The sequence below is a fragment of the Lutra lutra genome, chromosome 6, assembly GCF_902655055.1.
Source record: "Lutra lutra chromosome 6, mLutLut1.2, whole genome shotgun sequence".
Lineage (NCBI taxonomy): Eukaryota > Metazoa > Chordata > Mammalia > Carnivora > Mustelidae > Lutra > Lutra lutra.
In genome coordinates this window covers 27,611,466-27,633,582 of record NC_062283.1, presented here as the reverse complement: position 1 = coordinate 27,633,582, position 22,117 = coordinate 27,611,466, and positions in this window count along the sequence as shown.

The following is a 22,117-nucleotide window of genomic DNA, read 5'->3' as shown; positions in this document are numbered from 1 at the left end:
ACTTCTATGGTATCTGACATCTTTTCCTGTCATATTCTACCATTGATTGGGCAAGTGCTTGTATCCAATTTATCCTGGAGAAGACTTGCCTTTCTTTGAATTAAGGGGCTACTTAGTTAAACTAAGACTTCAGTTGTCTAAGAGTTTCAAGAAAAGTTACAAATATATAGTTTATCTAGCTCTTGCCTATTTGAGTGAGAACAATACTCCTTATTTTCTATATACCCAGAACTTCTAATCTTTGTACTTTCTTATATCTTTTATTTATTTATTTTAATTTTTTAAATTATATATATTTTTAATTTCTTTTCAGCATAACAGTATTCATTGTTTTTGCACCACACCCGGTGCTCCATGCAATCTGTGCCCTCTCTAATACCCACCACCTGGTTCCCCCAACCTTCCACCCTCCGCCCCTTCAAAACCCTCAGATTGTTTTTCAGAGTCCATAGACTCTCATGGTTCACCTCCCCTTCCTCAAGAAATTAAAAATAGAGCTTCCCTATGACCCTGCAATTGCACTACTGGGTATTTACCCCAAAGATAGAGATGTAGTGAAAAGAAGGGCCATCTGTAACCCAATGTTTATATCTTTTTTTTTAATTTTATTTATTTATTTATTTGACAGACAGAGATCACAAGTAGGCAGAGAGGCAAGCAGAGAGAGAGGAGGAAACAGGCTCCCTGCTAAGCAGAGAGCCCAATGCAGGGCTTGATCCCAAGACCCTGGGATCATGACCTGAGCTGAAGGCAGAGGCTTAACCCACTGAGCCACCCAGGGACCCCTGTACTTTCTTATATCTTTTTTTAAAGATTTTATTTATTTATTTGACAGAGAGAGATCACAAGTAGGCAGAGAGGCAGGCAGAGAGAGAGGGGGAAACAGGCTCCCCACTGAGCAGAGAGCCCGATGCCGGGCTTGATCCCAGGAGCCTGGAATCATGACCAGAGCCAAAGGCAGAGGCTCAACTCACTGAGCCACCCAGGTGCCCCTACTTTCTTATATCTTAATTGAAATCTTAATTAATACACAATGAAATAGAATTTTAAATGTTTGTATTGAAGACCTTTCTATTTGGCCTTACAAGTGCATAGGTTTTTCTATTGTAATAAAAAAAAGTGCATAGTACCTTATCTTTATTATTATACAATCTACATTAGGAACATTATTTGAACAACAGTGTAACCACACAGTTTTCAGAAGGGACTTTTAGGTGGACTGAGAGCCATCTTTCAATGAGGTTTTCTCTATTTTATATTACTGGAAGCTAAAAGTCCAAGACCAAGGTGGCAGCAGGGTTGGTCCTTCGTGAGGTCTCTCTACTTGGCTTGTAGATGGCCACCTTCTCCCTGTGTCCTTACAAGGTCTTCTGTGTGTGTGTCCTAATCTTCTCATAAGGACAGCACTCAGATTAGGGCCACCCAGATGACCTTATTTTACCTTAATCACCTCTGTAAAGACCCAATTTCCAAATATAGTCACATGCTGAGGTACTGTGGGTTAGGGCATTAACATAGGAAGTTTGGAGAGCACAATTCAGCTCATAACCCTCCTTAACTACAGCTCCAATCAGGTGGCCCACTGCCATGGCTCCAACTTCTAGTAGGCTCCAAGCAGTATAGTCTTCCTCTCCATGATCCAGACCTAGGGATGACAACAGCTTCCCACTATCTTAGTCTCCTGCTGCCTCAGCAGTTATCTTGGGTTCTGTTAACCTTGACTCACCTTTCACTAAGAAAATCTTCATTTCAGTTACTTGAACAATCTGACTGTTCAATCTGATTGGATACTATTTCCTGCTGAGATAGTGTTCTAGCACCTACTCTGTGGATACCCTTATCAACTTCTCTCTCCTGCTTCCAATGTGCTGCACATTGTATGGCAACTCTTTTTCTTCCTCTTCTCCGATGTGCTCCTCATGGCCAAACCTCGATCCCCACTGCACCTGCTGCAGAGTGGCACCTTTGCCTGCCGTGCCCTCTACCCCATGGCACAGTGTCAACTCCACAGAGTCTTTGGCCACTCAGGAGGCCCTTGTGGTGGACTGCTCAGCCTGTCCTTTCCCCATGAGAAGCTACTGCTTATGTGCACAGACCAGGAGGAGCTGTTGCACTGGCACCACAGTTTGACTCTGTCCATCAGCAGCCAGAAGAACTAGAAGAATCTTAATTCCAGAACCCAGTTTACTTGAGAGACAAGTCAAAGTCAGAGGAGTACAAAGAAATCTTCAGTACTAACTAAACAAAACACACACAACACTTCATGGTTGGAGAAGGGTCATTTCGGGTTTGCTTGGGACCAAGCCGTGCCAGCTCATCTGACCAGCCCTTGAGAATCAGGAAACCCAAGTCCCACCCTGGTGAAGCTCTGCTGAACCAGCCCCTTCAATGCAGATGAGGGAATTTAGGACTGATTAAGCTCAGTGCTGGGTCCCTGGGTGGTCGTTTATCAGGACTGCAGCCTTATAAACATGGATGTTTTTATGTTGAATACAGTTTCTGTAATTTATTTTCCCACTGCATTTTAGTAAACATTTTTTTTCTTCAAAAAAAAAAAAAATAGAGTCACCATAAGTGACTCTTAATCTCACAAAACAAACTGAGGGTTGATGGGGGGAGGGGGTTGGGAGAGGGAGGTGGGGTTATGGATATTAGGGAGGGTATGTGCTATGGTGAGTGCTGTGAAGTGTGTAAACCTGGCGATTCGCAGACCTGTACCCCTGGGGATAAAAATATATGTTTATAAAGCTGTAAAAAAAAAAAAAAAAAAGAAAAAAGAAAGGATGAATACCCAAGTTTTGTAGCAACATGGACGGGACTGGAAGAGATTATGCTGAGTGAAATAAGTCAAGCAGAGAGAGTCAATTATCATATGGTTTCACTTATTTGTGGAGCATAACAAATAGCATGGAGGACAAGTTTTTTTTTTTTTTTTTCACACACTTAGCATATGCAACTTTAATCAACCAAAAGAAAAAGTCCCAAATGTACAAGTGGAAAAAATCAAATTGTTGACACAGGCTTAACTAATATCAGCTACTTTTATGTACAGCTATATAAGTTCAAAAAAGCTATCCTATATGTATATACAAAAGTTGTTTATACACAATTCTGTACATAGGGTCTATACATTTATTTCCTCAGAACCCTTAGGTGCCACCTCTTGGTGAAGACACCAACACTTCATTCACATATCTTACAAAAAAAGACTACTGCCAGGATTGACAACAATGTGCATCCTGTATTCAGACCACATAGGCTCCATTCGATTGGTTAAGATACTTCCCTCTGCAGACCACACCAGGTGCCTGGGCTTCCCTAAATAGCTTCACAGAGTGCTCCAAAGTAAAACTCCATAAACCAACCCGCAATGAGGAAGCAGAGTCCTAATCAAGGTGCCACCGTAGGTCCAGGCACAGGTTAGTCCATGTACCCTATGGAACTGCAAATTCCTTTGAGGTAAAAACCAGGCCTTTTCATTTTTGTATGTTTAGGGCTTAGCCTGGTATCTGTTGTATAGTACATGCTAAAAATTTGTTGTACAATTAATTATTGACTAATGACTCACTTCCTCCCGATCCCGCCATCACTCTCTCTCCAGGATTATTTTATAGAACCCTAATACAACATCTCTAGGCTATGGAAACAGATTTCTAGTGGATCTTACTGTTCCACCTTCAGTACTAATAACAGGTTAATCTTCCTAATAAATGATTCTCAGAGGGATATAGCATTCAATAAACCACACTCAACCTTAACCTACCTTCAATTTCTCATTCTCCTACTATGCCAATAACTACCACCCACTTTCCAGCTGCCAGCCTTTGTGCTATTGCTCACATGCTTCCCTCCACATGACGCAGCTGTTACCCCTTTGTCTTCAGCTGGAATCTTAACAAGCCTTTGAGGTATGGATGTTCACAATATCACTATATCATGGGTATATAAAAATTACAAAAGCAGTTTGAATTAGAAGCAGGGTTTAAAGTCCTGAAGGCTTTAAGTTGTGTCATGGATTTACCTAGTTTCCAGGTGGTGGGAAGGTAGGGAATCCCAGAGAATGGGCCTGGTTAATGAGAGGGAAACCTGAAACAGCAAATAATTTCTGCTATTGCTTATCTGTGTGGCCCTAGGAAAATCACTTAATGTTTTGGTGCCTTAGTAGCCAAATACCTTAGACTAGAATCTGACGCTAGTCAAAGGTACTTTGAGTTCTATAATTTTATTTTCTTTAATATAAGCCAAATATGATTGCTGATTAAGCTCACTATCAACCATCTATCTCTTGATGCCAGGTTTTCCTCAAGAAGTATAGAAGAACAGGTTTCACTTCACAAGATTAAATATTTCACATATATATACAGATGTATATCTATCTATCTATATATATCTTTTACTTATTTGCAAATTCTCTGAAGTCCAGTCTTCCCTTGAAGATGGTACCTGTGAGAATTTGAATCAGTTTTGACAACCGAGAATCAGTTTGACTTCTAAGCAAGAACATATTCTGGCACTGCCCTTATTATATCTAGACATAAGGCACATGCATCACTCCCTATATTACCACACTTTTAGAAATTACACTTTATGAACCAAGAGCTTCAAAATGTGGCATTAAGACAGACAATCTTATATTCCTAGCTCTAAATAACCAAAATCATTGTGCTTGAAACACACGTGAGTATATATGTTTATAAAGAACTTGCATTCTCTTGCACAATACACAAAGATAGACTCAAAATATATGAAATACCTCAATGTCACACAGTATTCCATCAAAATTCTAGAGGAGAACATAGGCGGTAACCTCTTCAACATCAGCCACAGCAACTTCTTTTAAGACACGTCTCCAGAGGCAAGGGAAACAATAGTGAAAATGAACTTCTGGGAGTTCATCAAGATAAAAAGCTCCTGTACTGCAAAGGAAACAGTCAACAAAACTAAGAGACAACCCATGGAATAGGAGAAGATCTTTTCAAATGACATTTCTGATAAAGTGCTAGTATCCAAGACCTATAAAGACCTTCTCAAACTGAATGTCCAAAAAACAAACAATCCAGTCAAAAAATGGGCAGAAGACATGAACAGACACTTCTCCAAAGAAAACTTACAAGTGGCTAACAGACACATGTAAAAATGTTCATCATTAGTCATCAGGGAAATCTCCAACAAATGTTGGAGAGGTTGTGGAGAAAGGGGAACCCTCTTACACTGTTGGTGGGAATGTAAGTTGGTATAGCCACTTTGGAAAACAGTGTGGAGGTTCCTCAAAAAAGTTAAAAATAGAGCTGCTCTATGACCCAGCAATTGCACTACTGGGTATTTATCCCAAAGATATAGATGTAGTGAAAAGAAGGGCCACATGCACCACAATGTTCATAGCAGCAATGTCCACAATAGCCAAACTGTGGAAAGAGCAGAGATGCCCTTCAACAAATGGATAAAGAAGATGTGGTCCATATATATAATGAAATATTACTCAGCCATCAGAAAGGATGAATACCCAACTTTTACATCAACATGTGTGGGACTAGAGGAGATTATGGTGAGTGAAATAAGTCAAACAGAAGAAGATAATTATCATATGGTTTCACTTATTTGTGGAACATAAGGAATAGCATAGAGGACATTAGAAGAAGGAAGGGAAAAATTGAAGGGGAGGAGAGAATCAGAGGGGGATATGAATCATGAGAGATTATGAACTCTGGGAAACAAACTGAAGGTTTTAGAGGGGGGTGGGGTTTGGGGGGATGGGTTAGCCCAGTGATGGCACATATTGCATAGAGCACTGGGTGTTATATGCAAACAACAAATCATGGAACACTACATCAAAAACTAATGATGTACTGTACGGTGACTAACATAACATAGTAAAAAAAAAAAAAAGAAGAAGCAGAAGAACTTGCATGCCACAAATAAGGAAATAAGAGCCAATTAAGACAGTTCCATGAGTGCCTTTCTCTAAGTTCTCAAAGCAAATTTTGCAAATTCAAAGTCTACCACAGTACATGGAAATTATTTATGTATGAGACCTTTCCCAAAGACTTAATAAATAAATGTGAGTTTAGAATGGGCCAGTTTTTTTATATTTCTGTATCCTTGGCTTCGGGCACAATGCCTAGAATATAGGTTTTCAATAAATGTTGGTTGAATAAATAAATAAGACGCCTCGATGCTTGGAGATGGGGAACGTGTACAAGGACATCCAAGACCATGTCACCTGGAGACCAGTAACTGGACTAAGGGGTGGTAGGCAATGAGGGGATTTAGGAAGTGGAAGATGATGATTCATTTATGAGATAGTTTCTAGGAAAATATTCAAATGGAACCTAAGACAACTTTTGACTTGTTTTGGGAAAGATCAAAATGTATTTTTCTCTAGGGAGAAATACTGACATTGACTTTTCTTCAGTCAATATTTCCTTCTAGAAAGTATCAGTTGCCCATTACAACCCTTTAGGAGAGCCCAGTTCTTGCTTAGTGTGCAGCTTTCAGAGCTATGAACTGCCTGGCCCTGTAATGGAAGTAATGGAAGTAATGGAAGTAATGGAAGGCAACTGTTCCTTGTTAACATTAAACACATAGATCTATTTTTAAATAAAGAAGAAGATGCTTAAAAAAAAATTAAGTATTTATTCTCATTTCAAAGGAATTCATATTTCCCCAAAATATAGCATAGCTGTAGGGTAACTATCCTGGGTTGCTCAGGACTAAAGGGCTTCCTGGGACACAAGACTTTCAGTCATAAAAACAGGAAAATCCTGGGACAACTGGGACAAGTTGGTCACCCCACATGATCGATGCTTATGCCTACTTAGAGAACCAAACTCTTCCCTCTTTTTATGTGATCAGTAAATATTTTAGTAAGAAAGTTAAGACGAACAGAAAGAGACTGATGCAAACAAAAACCAGATATTTCTTTAGGAAATAGGTAAAGAAGGTTAAGACATTATTATCTTAACTCTGTGGAACTATTATACTTAATAACTGGAAGTGAACATGGTCTGTTTCAAAGTAGTTCTGCAACCATTTGATTAGAATTTTCACATCTGCAGTCCTAAAACAGCTCTGTAAATCTGGCAATCAGATTCAACACTTACACTGATTATAAATCTCTACATTTGCTATTACTCAAGAAAAGAAAAACACACAAACCATACCTTTATACCAAAAAAAAAAAAAAAAGCTTCAGGGGGAGGAGTCAAGATGGCGGAGAAGTAGCAGGCTGAGACTACTTCAGGTAGCGGGAGATCAGCTAGATAGCTCATCTAAAGATTGCAAACATCTACAAATCCAACGGGAGATCGAAGAGAAGAAGAACAGCAACTCTAGAAACAGAAAATCAACCACTTTCTGAAAGGTAGGACTGGCAGAGAAGTGAATCCAAAGCGACGGGAAGATAGAACGCGGGGGAAGGGGCCGGCTCCCGGCAAGCAGCGGGGCAACGGAGCACAAAATCAGGACTTTTAAAAGTCTGTTCCGCTGAGGGACATCGCTCCAGAGGCTTAACCGGGGTGAAGCCCACACGGGGTCAGCGTGGCCTCAGGTCCCGCAGGGTCAGAAGGATCGGGGGTGTCTGAGTGTCGCAGAGCTTACCGGTATTAGAACGGGGAAGCCGGCTACAGAGACAGAGCCGAGGAGTGAGCTCTAAGCTCGGGGTTACCTTGAACCGGTCGCAGGCTCTGTCAGCTCGGAGCACGGCCGGAGGCCAGGGTGACGGGAGTAATTGGGTGCTGTTCTCTGAGGGCGCACTGAGGAGTGGGGCCCCGGGCTCTCAGCTCCTCCGGGCCAGAGACCGGGAGGCTGCCATCTTCATTCCCGCCCTCCGGAACCCTATGGAAAGCACTCAAGGAACAAAAGCTCCCGAAAGCAAACCCGAGCGGATTACTCAGACCGGCCCCGGGTAAGGGCGGTGCAACTCCGCCTGGGGCAAAGACACTTGAGAATCACTACAACAGGCCCCTCCCCCAGAAGATCAACAAGAAACCCAGCCAGGACCAAGTTCACCTACCAAGGAGTACAGTTTCAATACCAAGGAGAGCATCGGAATTCCAGAGAAGGAGAAAGCAAAGCACGGAACTCATGGCTTTCTCCCCATGATTCTTTAGCCTTGCAGTTAATTTAATTTTTTTTCTTTTCTTTTTCATTTTTTTTCTTCTTCTGCTAAGTTTTTTTAACTTTTACCCTTTCTTTTTTAACATTTTTTTAACTTAGTTTATCTAATATATATATATATATTTTTTTTTCCCTTTTTATATTTTTTCCTTATTGGTTTTCTTTTTTTTAATTGTTTCTTTTTTTTCTTTTTTTTTTTCTTTTTTTTTCTTTCTGAACCTCTTTTTATCCCCTTTCTCCCCCCTCACGATTTGGGATCTCTTCTGATTTGGCTAAAGCATATTTTCCTGGGGTTGTTGCCACCCTTTTAGTATTTTACTTGCTCCTTCATATACTCTTCTCTGGACAAAATGACAAGGTGAAAAAAATCACCACAAAAAAAAGAACAAGAGGCAGTACCAAAGGCTAGGGACCTAATCAATACAGACATTGGTAATATGTCAGATCTAGAGTTCAGAATGATGATTCACAAGGTTCTAACCAGGCTCGAAAAAGGCATGGAAGATATTAGAGAAACCCTCTCGGGAGATATAAAAGCCCTTTCTGGAGAAATAAAAGAACTAAAATCGAACCAAGTTGAAATCAAAAAGCTATTAATGAGGTGCAATCAAAAATGGAGGCTCTCACCGCTAGGATAAATGAGGCAGAAGAAAGAATTAGCGATATAGAAGACCAAATGACAGAGAATAAAGAAGCTGAGCAAAAGAGGGACAAACAGCTACTGGACCACGAGGGGAGAATTCGAGAGATAAGTGACACCATAAGACGAAACAACATTAGAATAATTGGGATTCCAGAAGAAGAGGAAACAGAGAAGGGAGCAGAAGGTATATTGGAGAGAATTATTGGAGAGAATTTCCCCAATATGGCAAAGGGAACAAGCATCAAAATTCAGGAGGTTCAGAGAACCCCCCTCAAGATCAATAAGAATAGGTCCACACCCCATCACCTAATAGTAAAATTTACAAGTCTTAGTGACAAAGAGAAGATCCTGAAAGCAGCCCGGGAAAAGAAGTCTGTAACATACAATGGTAAAAATATTGGATTGGCAGCAGACTTATCCACAGAGAACTGGCAGGCCAGAAAGAGCTGGCATGATATATTCAGAGTACTAAACGAGAAAAACATGCAGCCAAGAATACTATATCCAGCTAGGCTATCATTGAAAATAGAAGGAGAGATTAAAAGCTTCCAGGACAAACAAAAACTGAAAGAATTTGCAAATACCAAACCAGCTCTACAGGAAATATTGAAAGGGGTCCTCTAAGCAAAGAGAGACCCTAAAAGTAGTAGATCAGAAAGAAACAGAGACAATATACAATAACAGTCACCTTACAGGCAATACAATGGCACTAAATTCATATCTCTCAATACTTACCCTGAATGTTAATGGGCTAAATGCCCCAATCAAAAGACACAGGGTATCAGAATGGATAAAAAAAACAAAACCCATCTATATGTTGCCTACAAGAAACTCATCTTAAACCCGAAGACACCTCCAGGTTTAAAGTGAGGGGGTGGAAAAGAATTTACCATGCTAATGGACATCAGAAGAAAGCAGGAGTGGCAATCCTTATATCAGATCAATTAGATTTTAAGCCAAAGACTATAATAAGAGATGAGGAGGACACTATTCATACTCAAAGGAACTGTCCAACAAGAAGATCTAACAATTTTAAATATCTATGCCCCTAACGTGGGAGCAGCCAACTATATAAACCAATTAATAACAAAATCAAAGAAACACATCGACAAGAATACAATAATAGTAGGGGACTTTAACACTCCCCTCACTGAAATGGACAGATCATCCAAGCCAAAGATCAACAAGGAAATAAAGGCCTTAAATGACACACTGGACCAGACGGACATCACAGATATATTCAGAACATTTCATCCCAAAGCAACAGAATACACATTCTTCTCTAGTGCACATGGAACATTCTCCAGAATAGATCACATTCTCGGTCCTAAATCAGGTCTCAACCATTATCAAAAGATTGGAATCATTCCCTGCATATTTTCAGACCACAATGCTCTGAAGCTAGAACTCAATCACAAGAGGAAATTTGGAAAGAACCCAAATACATGGAAGCTAAACAGCATCCTTCTAAAGAATGAATGGGTCAACCAGGAAATTAAAGAAGAACTGAAAAAATTCATGGAAACAAATGATAATGAAAACACAATGGTTCAAAATCTGTGGGACAGGAGGAGTCAAGATGGCGGAGAAGTAGCAGGCTGAGACTACTTCGGGTAGCGGGAGATCAGCTAAATAGCTTATCTAAAGATTGCAAACACCTACAAATCCAACGGGAGATTGAAGAGAAGAAGAACAGCAATTCTAGAAACAGAAAATCAACCACTATCTGAAAGGTAGGACTGGCGGAGAAGTGAATCCAAAGCGACCGGAAGATAGACCGCGGGGGGAGGGGCCGGCTCCCGGCGAGCGGCGGAGCAACAGAGCAAAATCAGGACTTTTAAAAGTCTGTTCCGCTGAGGGACATCGCTCCAGAGGCTTAACTGGGGTGAAGCCCAGGCGGGGTCAGCGCGGCCTCAGGTCCCGCAGGGTCGCAGAAGGATTGGGGGTGTCTGGGTGTTGCAGAGCTTACCGGTATTAGAAAGGGGAAGCCGGCTGCAGAGACAGAGCCGAGCAGTTACTCTCAGCTCGGGGTTGCCTTGAACTGGTCGCAGGCTCGGTCAAGATTCGCTTGAATCGGTCAGCTCGGAGCGCGGCCAGAGGCCACGGTGACGGGAGTCATTGGGCGCTGTTCTCTGAGGGCGCTCTGAGGAGTGGGGCCCCGGGCTCTCGGCTCCTCCGGGCCGGAGACCGGGAGGCCTCCATCTTCACTCCCGTCCTCCGGAACTCTACGGAAAGCGCTCAGGGAACAAAAGCTCCCGAAAGCAAACCCGAGTGGATTACTCAGACCGGCCCCGGGTAAGGGCGGTGCAACTCCGCCTGGGGCAAAGACGCTTGAGAATCACTACAACAGGCCCCTCCCCCAGAAGATCAACGGGAAACCCAGCCAGTACCAAGTTCACCTACCAAGGAGTACAGTTTCAATACCAAGGAGAGCGGCGGAATTCCAGAGGAGAAGAAAGCAAAGCACGGAACTCATGGCTTTCTCCCCATGATTTTTTAGCCTTGCAGTTAATTTAATTTTTTTTTCTTTTTCAATTTTTTTTTCTTTTTCTCTTCTTCTGCTAAATTTTTTTAACTTTTACCGTTTTCTTTTTTAACATTTTTTAAATAGTTTATCTAATATATATATATTTTTTCCTCTTTTTATATTTTTTCTTTATCGGCTTTCTTCTTTTTAATAGTTTCTTTTTTTTTTTTCTTTCTGAACCCCTTTTTATCCCCTTTCTCCCCCCTCACAATTCGGGATCTCTTCTGATTTGGCTAAAGCATATTTTCCTGGGGTTGTTGCCACCCTTTTAGTATTTTACTTGCTCCTTCATAAACTCTTATCTGGACAAAATGACAAGGCAGAAAAATTCACAACAAAAAAAAAGAACAAGAGGCAGTACCAAAGGCTAGGGACCTAATCAATACAGACATTGGTAATATGTCAGATCTAGAGTTCAGAATGACGATTCTCAAGGTTCTAGCCGGGCTTGAAAAAGGCATGGAAGATATTAAAGCAACCCTCTCGGGAGATATATAAAAGCCCTTTCTGGAGAAATAAGAGAACTAAAAACTAACGAAGTTGAAATCAAAAAAGCTATTAATGAGGTGCAATCAAAAATGGAGGCTCTCACTGCTAGGATAAATGAGGCAGAAGAAAGAATTAGCGATATAGAAGACCAAATGACAGAGAATAAAGAAGCTGAGCAAAAGAGGGACAAACAGCTACTGGACCACGAGGGGAGAATTCGAGAGATAAGTGACACCATAAGACGAAACAACATTAGACTAATTGGGATTCCAGAAGAAGAGGAAACAGAGAGGGGAGCAGAAGGTATATTGGAGAGAATTATTGGAGAGAATTTCCCCAATATGGCAAAGGGAACAAGCATCAAAATTCAGGAGGTTCAGAGAACCCCCCTCAAGATCAATAAGAATAGGTCCACACCCCGTCACCTAATAGTAAAATTTACAAGTCTTAGTGACAAAGAAAAGATCGTAAAAGCAGCCCGGGAAAAGAAGTCTGTAACGTACAATGGTAAAAATATTCGTTTGGCAGCAGACTTATCCACAGAGACCTGGCAGGTCAGAAAGAGCTGGCATGATATATTCAGAGTACTAAACGAGAAAAACATGCAGCCAAGAATACTATATCCAGCTAGGCTATCATTGAAAATAGAAGGAGAGATTAAAAGCTTCCAGGACAAACAAAAACTGAAAGAATTTGCAAATACCAAACCAGCTCTACAGGAAATATTGAAAGGGGTCCTCTAAGCAAAGAGAGACCCTAAAAGTAGTAGATCAGAAAGAAACAGAGACAATATACAATAACAGTCACCTTACAGGCAATACAATGGCACTAAATTCATATCTCTCAATACTTACCCTGAATGTTAATGGGCTAAATGCCCCAATCAAAAGACACAGGGTATCAGAATGGATAAAAAAAACAAAACCCATCTATATGTTGCCTAGAAGAAACTCATCTTAAACCCGAAGACACCTCCAGGTTTAAAGTGAGGGGGTGGAAAAGAATTTACCATGCTAATGGACATCAGAAGAAAGCAGGAGTGGCAATCCTTATATCAGATCTATTAGATTTTAAGCCAAAGACTATAATAAGAGATGAGGAAGGACACTATATCATACTCAAAGGAACTGTCCAACAAGAAGATCTAACAATTTTAAATATCTATGCCCCTAACGTGGGAGCAGCCAACTATATAAACCAATTAATAACAAAATCAAAGAAACACATCGACAAGAATACAATAATAGTTGGGGATTTTAACACTCCCCTCACTGAAATGGACAGATCATCCAAGCCAAAGATCAACAAGGAAATAAAGGCCTTAAATGACACACTGGACCAGATGGACATCACAGATATATTCAGAACATTTCATCCCAAAGCAACAGAATACACATTCTTCTCTAGTGCACATGGAACATTCTCCAGAATAGATCACATTCTCGGTCCTAAATCAAGTCTCAAACGGTATCAAAATTTGGGATCATTCCCTGCATATTTTCAGACCACAATGCTCTAAAGCTAGAACTCAATAACAAGAGGAAATTTGGAAAGAATCCAAACATGGACTAAACAGCATCCTTCTAAAGAATGAATGGGTCAACCAGGAAATTAAAGAAGAATTGAAAAAATTTATGGAAACAAATGATAATGAAAACACAACGGTTCAGAATCTGTGGGATACAACAAAGGCAGTCCTGAGAGGAAAATATATAGCGGTACAAGCCTTTCTCAAGAAAGAAGAAAAGTCTCAGGTACACAACCTAACCCTACACCTAAAGGAGCTGGAGAAAGAACAAGAAAGAAAGCCTAAACCCAGCAGGAGAAGAGAAATCATAAAGATCAGAGCAGAAATCAATGAAATAGGTACCAAAAAAACAATAGAACAAATCAACGAAACTAGAAGCTGGTTCTTTGAAAGAATTAATAAGATCGCTAAACCCCTGGCCAGACTTATCAAAAAGAAAAAAGAAAGGACCCAAATAAATAAAATCATGAATGAAAGAGGAGAGATCACAACGAACACCAAAGAAATACAGACAATTATAAGAACATACTATGAGCAACTCTACGCCAACAAATTTGACAATCTGAATAATAGATGCATACCTAGAGACATATAAACTACCACAACTGAACCAGGAAGAAATAGAAAGCCTCAACAGACCCATAACCAGTAAGGAGATTGAAACAGTCATCAAATATCTCCAAACAAACAAAAGCCCAGGGCCAGATGGCTTCCCAGGGGAATTCTACCAAACATTTAAAGAAGAATTAATTCCTATTCTCCTGAAACTGTTCCAAAAAATAGAAATGGAAGGAAAACTTCCACACTCATTTTATGAGGCCAGCATCACCTTGATCCCAAAACCAGACAAGGATCCCATCAAAAAAGAGAAGTACAGACCAATATCCTTGATGAACACAGATGCAAAAATTCTCGCCAAAATACTAGCCAATAGGATTCAACAGTACATTAAAAGGATTATTCACCACGACCAAGTGGGATTTATTCCGGGGCTGCAAGGTTGGTTCAACATCCGCAAATCAATCAATGTGATACAACACATTAACAAAAAAAGAACAAGAACCATATGATACTCTCCATAGATGCTGAAAAAGCATTTGACAAAGTACAGCATCCCTTCCTGATCAAAACTCTTCAAAGTGTAGGGATAGACGGCACATACCTCAATATTATCAAAGCCATCTATGAAAAACCCACCGCAAATATCATTCTCAATGGAGAAAAACTGAAAGCTTTTCCACTAAGGTCAGGAACACGACAGGGATGTCCGTTATCACCACTGCTATTCAACATAGTACTAGAAGTCCTAGCCTCAGCAATCAGACAACAAAAGGAAACTAAAGGCATCCAAATTGGCAAAGAAGAAGTCAAACTATCACTCTTTGCAGATGATATGATACTATATGAAAAACCCAAAAGACTCCACTCCAAAACTGTTAGAACTTGTACAGGAATTCAGTAAAGTGTCAGGATATAAAATCAATGCACAGAAATCAGTTGCATTTCTCTACACCAACAACAAGACAGAAGAAAGAGAAATTAAGGAGTCCATCCCATTTACCATTGCACCCAAAACTATAAGATACCTAGGAATAAACCTAACCAAAGAGACTAAGAATCTATACACAGAAAACTATAAAGTACTCATGAAAGAAATTGAGGAAGACACAAAGAAATGGAAAAATGTTCCATGCTCCTGGATTGGAAGAATAAATATTGTGAAAATGTCTATGCTACCTAAAGCAATCTACACATTTAATGCAATTCCTATCAAAGTACCATCCATTTTTTTCAAAGAAATGGAACAAATAATCCTAAAATTTATATGGAACCAGAAAAGACCTCGAATAGCCAAAGGAATATTGAAAAAGAAAGCCAAAGTTGGTGCCATCACAATTCTGGATTCAAGCTCTATTACAAAGCTCTCATCATCAAGACAGCATGGCACTGGCACAAAAAAAGACACATAGATCAATGGAACAGAATAGAGAGCCCAGAAATAGACCCTCAACTTTATGGTCAACTCATCTTCGACAAAGCAGGAAAGAATGTCCAATGGAACAAAGACAGCCTCTTCAATAAATGGTGTTGGGAAAATTGGACAGCCACATGCAGAAAAATGAAATTGGATCATTTCCTTACACCACACACGAAAATAGACTCAAAATGGATGAAGGACCTCAATGTGAGAAAGGAACCCATCAAAATCCTTGAGGAGAACACAGGCAGCAACCTCTTCGACGTCAGCCACAGCAACATCTTCCTAGGAATTTCGCCAAAGGCAAGGGAAGCAAGGGCAAAAATGAACTTTTGGGATTTTATCAAGATCAAAAGCTTTTGCACAGCAAAGGAAACAGTTAATAAGACCAAAAGACAACTGACAGAATGGGAGAAGATATTTGCAAATGACATATCAGATAAAGGGCTAGTGTCCAAAATCTATAAAGAACTTAGCAAATTCAACACCCAAAGAACAAAGAATCCAATCAAGAAATGGGCAGAGGACATGAACAGACATTTCTGCAAAGACAACATCCAGATGGCCAACAGACACATGAAAAAGTGCTCCACATCACTCGGCATCAGGGAAATACAAATCAAAACCACCATGAGATATCACCTCACACCAGTCAGAATGGCTAAAATTAACAAGTCAGGAAATGACAGATGCTGGCGAGGATGCGGAGAAAGGGGAACCCTCCTACACTGTTGGTGGGAATGCAAGCTGGTGCAACCACTCTGGAAAACAGCATGGAGGTTCCTCAAAATGTTGAAAATAGAACTACACTATGACCCAGCAATTGCACTGCTGGGTATTTACCCTAAAGATACAAACGTAGTGATCCGAAGGGGCACGTGCACCTGAATGTTTATAGCAGCAATGTCTACAATAGCGAAACTATGGAAAGAACCTAGATGTCCATCTACAGATGAATGGATAAAGAAGATGTGGTATATATACACAATGGAATACTATGCAGCCATAAAAGAAATGAAATCTTGCCATTTGCGACGACGTGGATGGAACTAGAGGGTATCATGCTTAGCGAAATAAGTCAATCGGAGAAAGACAACTATCATATGATCTCCCTGATATGAGGGAGAGGAGATGCAACATGGGGGGTTGAGGGGGTAGGAGAAGAGTAAATGAAACAAGATGGGATTGGGAGGGAGACAAACCATAAGTGACTCTTAATCTCACAAAACAAACTGAGGGTTGATGGGGGGAGGGGGGTTGGGAGGGGGGGTGGGATTATGGACATTGGGGAGGGTATGTGCTATGGTGAGTGCTGTGAAGTGTGTCAACCTGGCGATTCGCAGACCTGTACCCCTGGGGATAAAAATATATGTTTATAAAAAATAAAATTAAAAAAAAATTTCTCTATTAAAAAAAAAGCTTCATATCATCGTTTGAATAAAATAATTACAATGCAGAGAGCTTCCTGCTCCACTTGTTTGGTTGTTGTGACTACAACAAAAATCGTGAGATTTTATCCTTTTTTTTTTAAAGATTTTATTTATTTATTTGACAGAGATCACAGGCAGGCAGAGAGGCAGGCAGAGAGAGAGGGGGGAGGAAGCAGGCCCCCTGCCGAGCAGAAAACCCGACTCGGGGCTGGATCCCAGGACCCTGGGATCACGACCCGAGCCGAAGGCCGAGGCTTTAACCCACTGAGCCACCCAGGCGCCCCCCAAAATCGTGAGATTTTAAAAGCAAAAGATCATTTTAAATTGTACATATCTTAAAAAGCATTGCAGTGAGCATGCATTGATAGCCACATATCACACTGCCTTATATATCATTTATCTAATTTTCTTGCTAACCATCTACTGTGCTAGCCCCTCTGTTATTGCCCACAAAAACCTTGACAAGCAGGAAGTGGAACTGCCATTTAAAAATCACAAAGTTTTCTATCTGTAGAGATAGATTTCATATCACTTTCAAGACAAACTGTGCCTTTGATAGGGAAAAAGCACCTTCATGGACCCTTTGATTACAAGAGAGATAGAGCACTCCCTTGTATTCCTGAGCAGATTAGAGGAGACACTGATGTCATTTTAAAGGCAAATATAAATGCTTTTAGATTGAGACACTGTTCTAGTCTGTTTGGTATGCAAGTTGTGTATCAATGAAGTAGGGAAAGCTTTGCCTTAGACTATCTTGCCCTTTCTTAGGGCTTTGAAATTCCTTTGAATTGAATGTACCCCATGCTGCAACGGCTTGAATTTCTCTACAGCTGTTATTCTTGCTTTAGTCACTTACACAGGCCTGAAGTTGAAGCTCTGCATAGACAAGGCACACAGGTGTGAACGAGATGGTGAAAAGTACAAGTCTACCAGTGCTTGAAGGGTGCTGGTCTTTGAATAACACGATGTGGCTATAGCTGAGGTCTTGGCTGGGTTGGGGAGTAGGTGGAGTTTAGGGGGCAAAGGAGAAGGTAGTCTCCTGCAGAACAAGTTTTTATTGGGGAAATACAAGCACCTTGGTGTGGATAGGAAAGAAGATGCTGGTCTGTAGTCTAGCCCAAGCAGCTCTTTATGTATGATGGTTTTCTCATAATTCACAGGGTTTTAATGATGAGTGACTAATCAAAATAATGATAAATAATTAACAAATGTAAAATCCAACAGAGTGTTAAATAATGACACCATTATGTCATATGAAATGGACTTCCCCTCTCATGACAAGTGAAATTTCTCTTGGGACATTCCATTCTTTGAGGAAACCCCCTCCTCTCTCCAGCCCCCTACCCAAACTTTTTGTAGAATCTTCAGACCTAGTTCTATTTCTGTTTCACACACAAAAAAGGGTGAAACAAACAAACAAACAAATAAAACTAACCAACACAAAGCTCTTTACTAGAGAAAAACCTTAAAGTAACATTTAGCAGATAGATGTTATATTTGCTGAGGAGAGCTGCTCTTGACCAATCATTCTTCAGAGCTGTAGCTTCCCTTGACATCTTCCTTTCTATCTTCACTTCTGGGTGGCCCCAGGCCCTTGAGGGGCATATGAAGAAGCAGAAGTGTGCCTTTAAGAGGATGACAGGCCATGCAGGTGTCATAAATGCAGATAGATGTGATCCTCTGACCACGGACACTTAGGGGCCATCCCACTTCCCACTAGATATAAGGCCATGTGGTCACTTTGAATAGGGCTTTATGAAAATTTAGAGGCCAGCAATATAGTACTACATAGAAGGTAACTGGTCAGGGCTCCCGGGTGTATCTCTTCATACCCAAGTGAGTTAGGGTAAGAAAGCAAGGCCCAAGCCACATCTTATATCAGTACTGTCAGGCAGATTAAAAAGACAATTATTGTAGGGCACCTGGGTGGCTCAGTCATTAAGTGTTTGCCTTCGGCTCAGGTCATGATCCCAGTGTCCCAGGATTGAGCCCGCATCGAGCTCCCTGCTCGGCAGGAAGCCTGCTTCTCCCTCTCCCACTCCCACTCCCCCTGCTGTGTTCCCTCTCTCACTATGTCTCTCTCTGTCAAATAATAAATAAAATCTTTTTTAAAAAGACAATTATTCTACTGAATTTAAAAAGATATTAGTGGTTCAAATTTTAGTAGCTTTGGGCTGGGATCATCAACCTTGTAAAGTTGTGGGGTTTTTGTTATTGTTGTTGTTGTTTGTTTTTTTGGTTGTTTTTTTTTTTTTAGTCTTTTTTTTTTCAAGATTTTATTTATTTATTTGACACAGAGAGAGGGATCACAAGCAGGCAGAGAGGCAGGCAGAGAGAGACATGATTCGGGGCTCGATCCCAGGACCCTGAGATCATGACCCGAGCCCAAGATCATGGGCTTAACCCCCTGAGCCACACAGGTGCCCCTGTTGTTTGTTTTTTAAACAATGGAAAGTCTTTTTTTTTAAGATTTTATTTATTTATTTATTTTATTTATTTGACAGAGAGAGAGAGATCACAAGTAGGCAGAGAGGCAGGCAGAGAGAGAAGGGGAAACAGGTTCCCCGCCAAGCAGAGAGCCCAATGAGGGGCTCGATCCCAGTACCCTGAGATCACGACCCAAGCCGAAGGCAGAGGCTTAACCCACTGAGCCACCCAGGCCCCCAACAATGGAAAGTCTTAAAAGAACCATTTGTTGTCTCAGGTAGACCTTTCTTGACAAAGATAGGGAAGTACAGAGGTCAAGGAAAACCATTCCAGACAAGGAAAATAACCATAGCCAACCAGCAAAATGGATGTTCATAAACCAGGAATGATTTCTTAACCAAAGCTCAAAGAACAACATGATATCAAGGGCAGAACTACAGACAGTACTGGGCTCTGCCAGCTACAGCTATGATAGCAACTCAAGTGGCAGAGTACAAGAGTACAGCAATGCATGAAAGCACTATATGCAAGGACTCTCCCCGCCTACCACCATTACACCAGTGTGCACTACATCACTTTCAAAAACAAAGGACAATAGGGCTTTGGTCATCCTTAGATCAAAGAGCCATCTCACATAAAAATTGCTCTACAAAAGGAGAAACAGGTAGGTGAGGTGATGATAGAGTAGTATATAAAAGAATGAATTATTAGTGAAACTCACATTTGGACAAATGCAACAACCTCCCAGTTGTGTTTTCTATCTTTAATCAAAAACATCAGAAAATTTCCCCATATACTAGGAACTATTGGGTGGTGGATATAAAGAGGGATAACACCTGGTTCTTGTCCTCATGAAGCCTGCAATTTTGGAAGCTAGGTATACTCAAAATAAACATGCATCCATGTTATAACCCATAGCCTGGCAACAGTGTCTCTTTCTACCTGATTTTTAGGAATAAGGGCTATTATTTCCCCTTTTGCCTAGGGGTCCATTTTGTAAACTTCTGGATAACCCCATTCCTCCAACACTGGCCTTACCTCTGCCAACACTCCCAGAAACTCTACACATAGCAGATTTTATTGACTCCTAACTAAGTCTGCTAGTATCTCTCCATTTACCTACCCCCAGATTCTCTGACCCTCTATCTCTACCCTGCTTACCTACCTATGTAACCATTCCTCTTACTGCTCTTCTCTGACCTCACTAGATGGCTGTGCTCTGAGATCTGAGCTCTCCAAACCTCTTAAGGGGAAGGAGGACACCAAGGTCATAATCAGAAGACTGCTTGGAGGTCTGGAAACTGGTGGTTTTTGAAAGGCTGAGGTCACTGAGGAGCACATTCTTATGATCAGGCTTCTCTGCATGGCCTCAGTCAACCGGGTGACCTCTTTCTGGGCAGTTCTGAAGAAATAAAGAAAATGTTTTGTGCTTTTGCTTAGGTAGTTCTAGACTCCATCTTTCTTCTTCTTTCCATAAATCATTAGCTTCCTTTACTTTCAGTCATGCTTTAGTTATATTAGCTCTTCATTTTAACTTCCTGTTCTTAGTTTGTTCTTATGACAGCATGGCCTAAGAATTCTGTGGAAGACTAACATTATCTATTAGTATAAATTTAACTTGTTATAAAGCAAGAGAAAGAAAAAAGGAAAGAGTTACAGAAAGAAAGAGATTTCATGTCTGAAAGACGATATCTATGTGGCCCTATCATTCAGATGATAATGGCAGGAAATGCGTTTTGCTCTCCAAAGACTGGAGATAGAATGTCATGACACTATAGGGATGCTAGTAACATATAGTAATAGAGACCAGGGATACTCCTAAATATCCTACAATGCACAGGACAGCCCCACAAGCAAAAAATAAATAAATAAATAAAATAAAATCATCCCCAAATATCAGCAATACTGAGGTTGAGAAACTCTGGATTATAGAATGTTTAAAAGGCCAAGGAAGATTATGTAGCTCCTTTTCATTAGGTCAGATGTTTATCTTAATTCTCTGAAATTATCAGTACTATCCCTCATAATCTGGCTGACTTTGTTGAGCTTCTGCTTGTGGACTTTTGCACACTACTACCTTAAAGTTCAGTTATTGCTCACTAAATACAACATTAAGTGGTTATCCTTCACCACATGCCTATGAACTCAGCTTAACAGAGTATTCTTCACCATGCACATGTGAAGGCTTTACTTATTTGGAGTCATTACCAAAATTCATGGTGTTGATTGTTTTGAGAGACACAAAAATGGAAGGAAAGAAAATGGAAGCAAAAATCTTATATGGCATGAGATTCCACTAGGCTTGTGATGATTTAAAAAATTTTATGAGCCAGAGAGAATGCAAAAGAATAGTTTCTACTTTAGATGTGAAACTTGCCAGCTTCTTCTAGGAGTCTCCTTCCTTTCCTTCTTTCTATAATCAGGAGCTATCAAGAATAAAAGAAGACAGAAAGGCACTTGGAAATGGGCCGTTCCCCCGTTCAAGAGGAGAACTGAACCTGAAAATCTCAGAGGTGTTGCGGTGAAAATGAAAAGAAAGGAAACCAGGACTTGGTGCCCAAACTGGATCAGACTTTTCCTTTTCCTTTTCTTTAGTCATAGACTTGCAAGATATGACAAACTGTTAATTGTTGTGTGATGATAAAGAGAGGTAGGATTAAGCTCTAGGATAGGATGAGGGGAGTGAAGGGAGACAATCTCTTATGGAGAAACATCCCACAGAATATATTTTTAAAATAAGTCTTCTGACTTCTGATGTTAATGGTCTTCTCTTTTCTCATTTAACCAAAAATAAAAATTTGAGGCTTTGAAATCAGTTCTGAGCATGTGGATCTTTTAAGACCAGAGTATTGGTCTTATGAAGACCAGAGTACCCATTTTGACTGTTAAGAGATAATCATCACAAGTTATGAGCTTAGAAGAGGTTATAAGAAATGAGTAAGAGAACGGAAATGTTCCAAATGGATTACAGAAGAAAAAA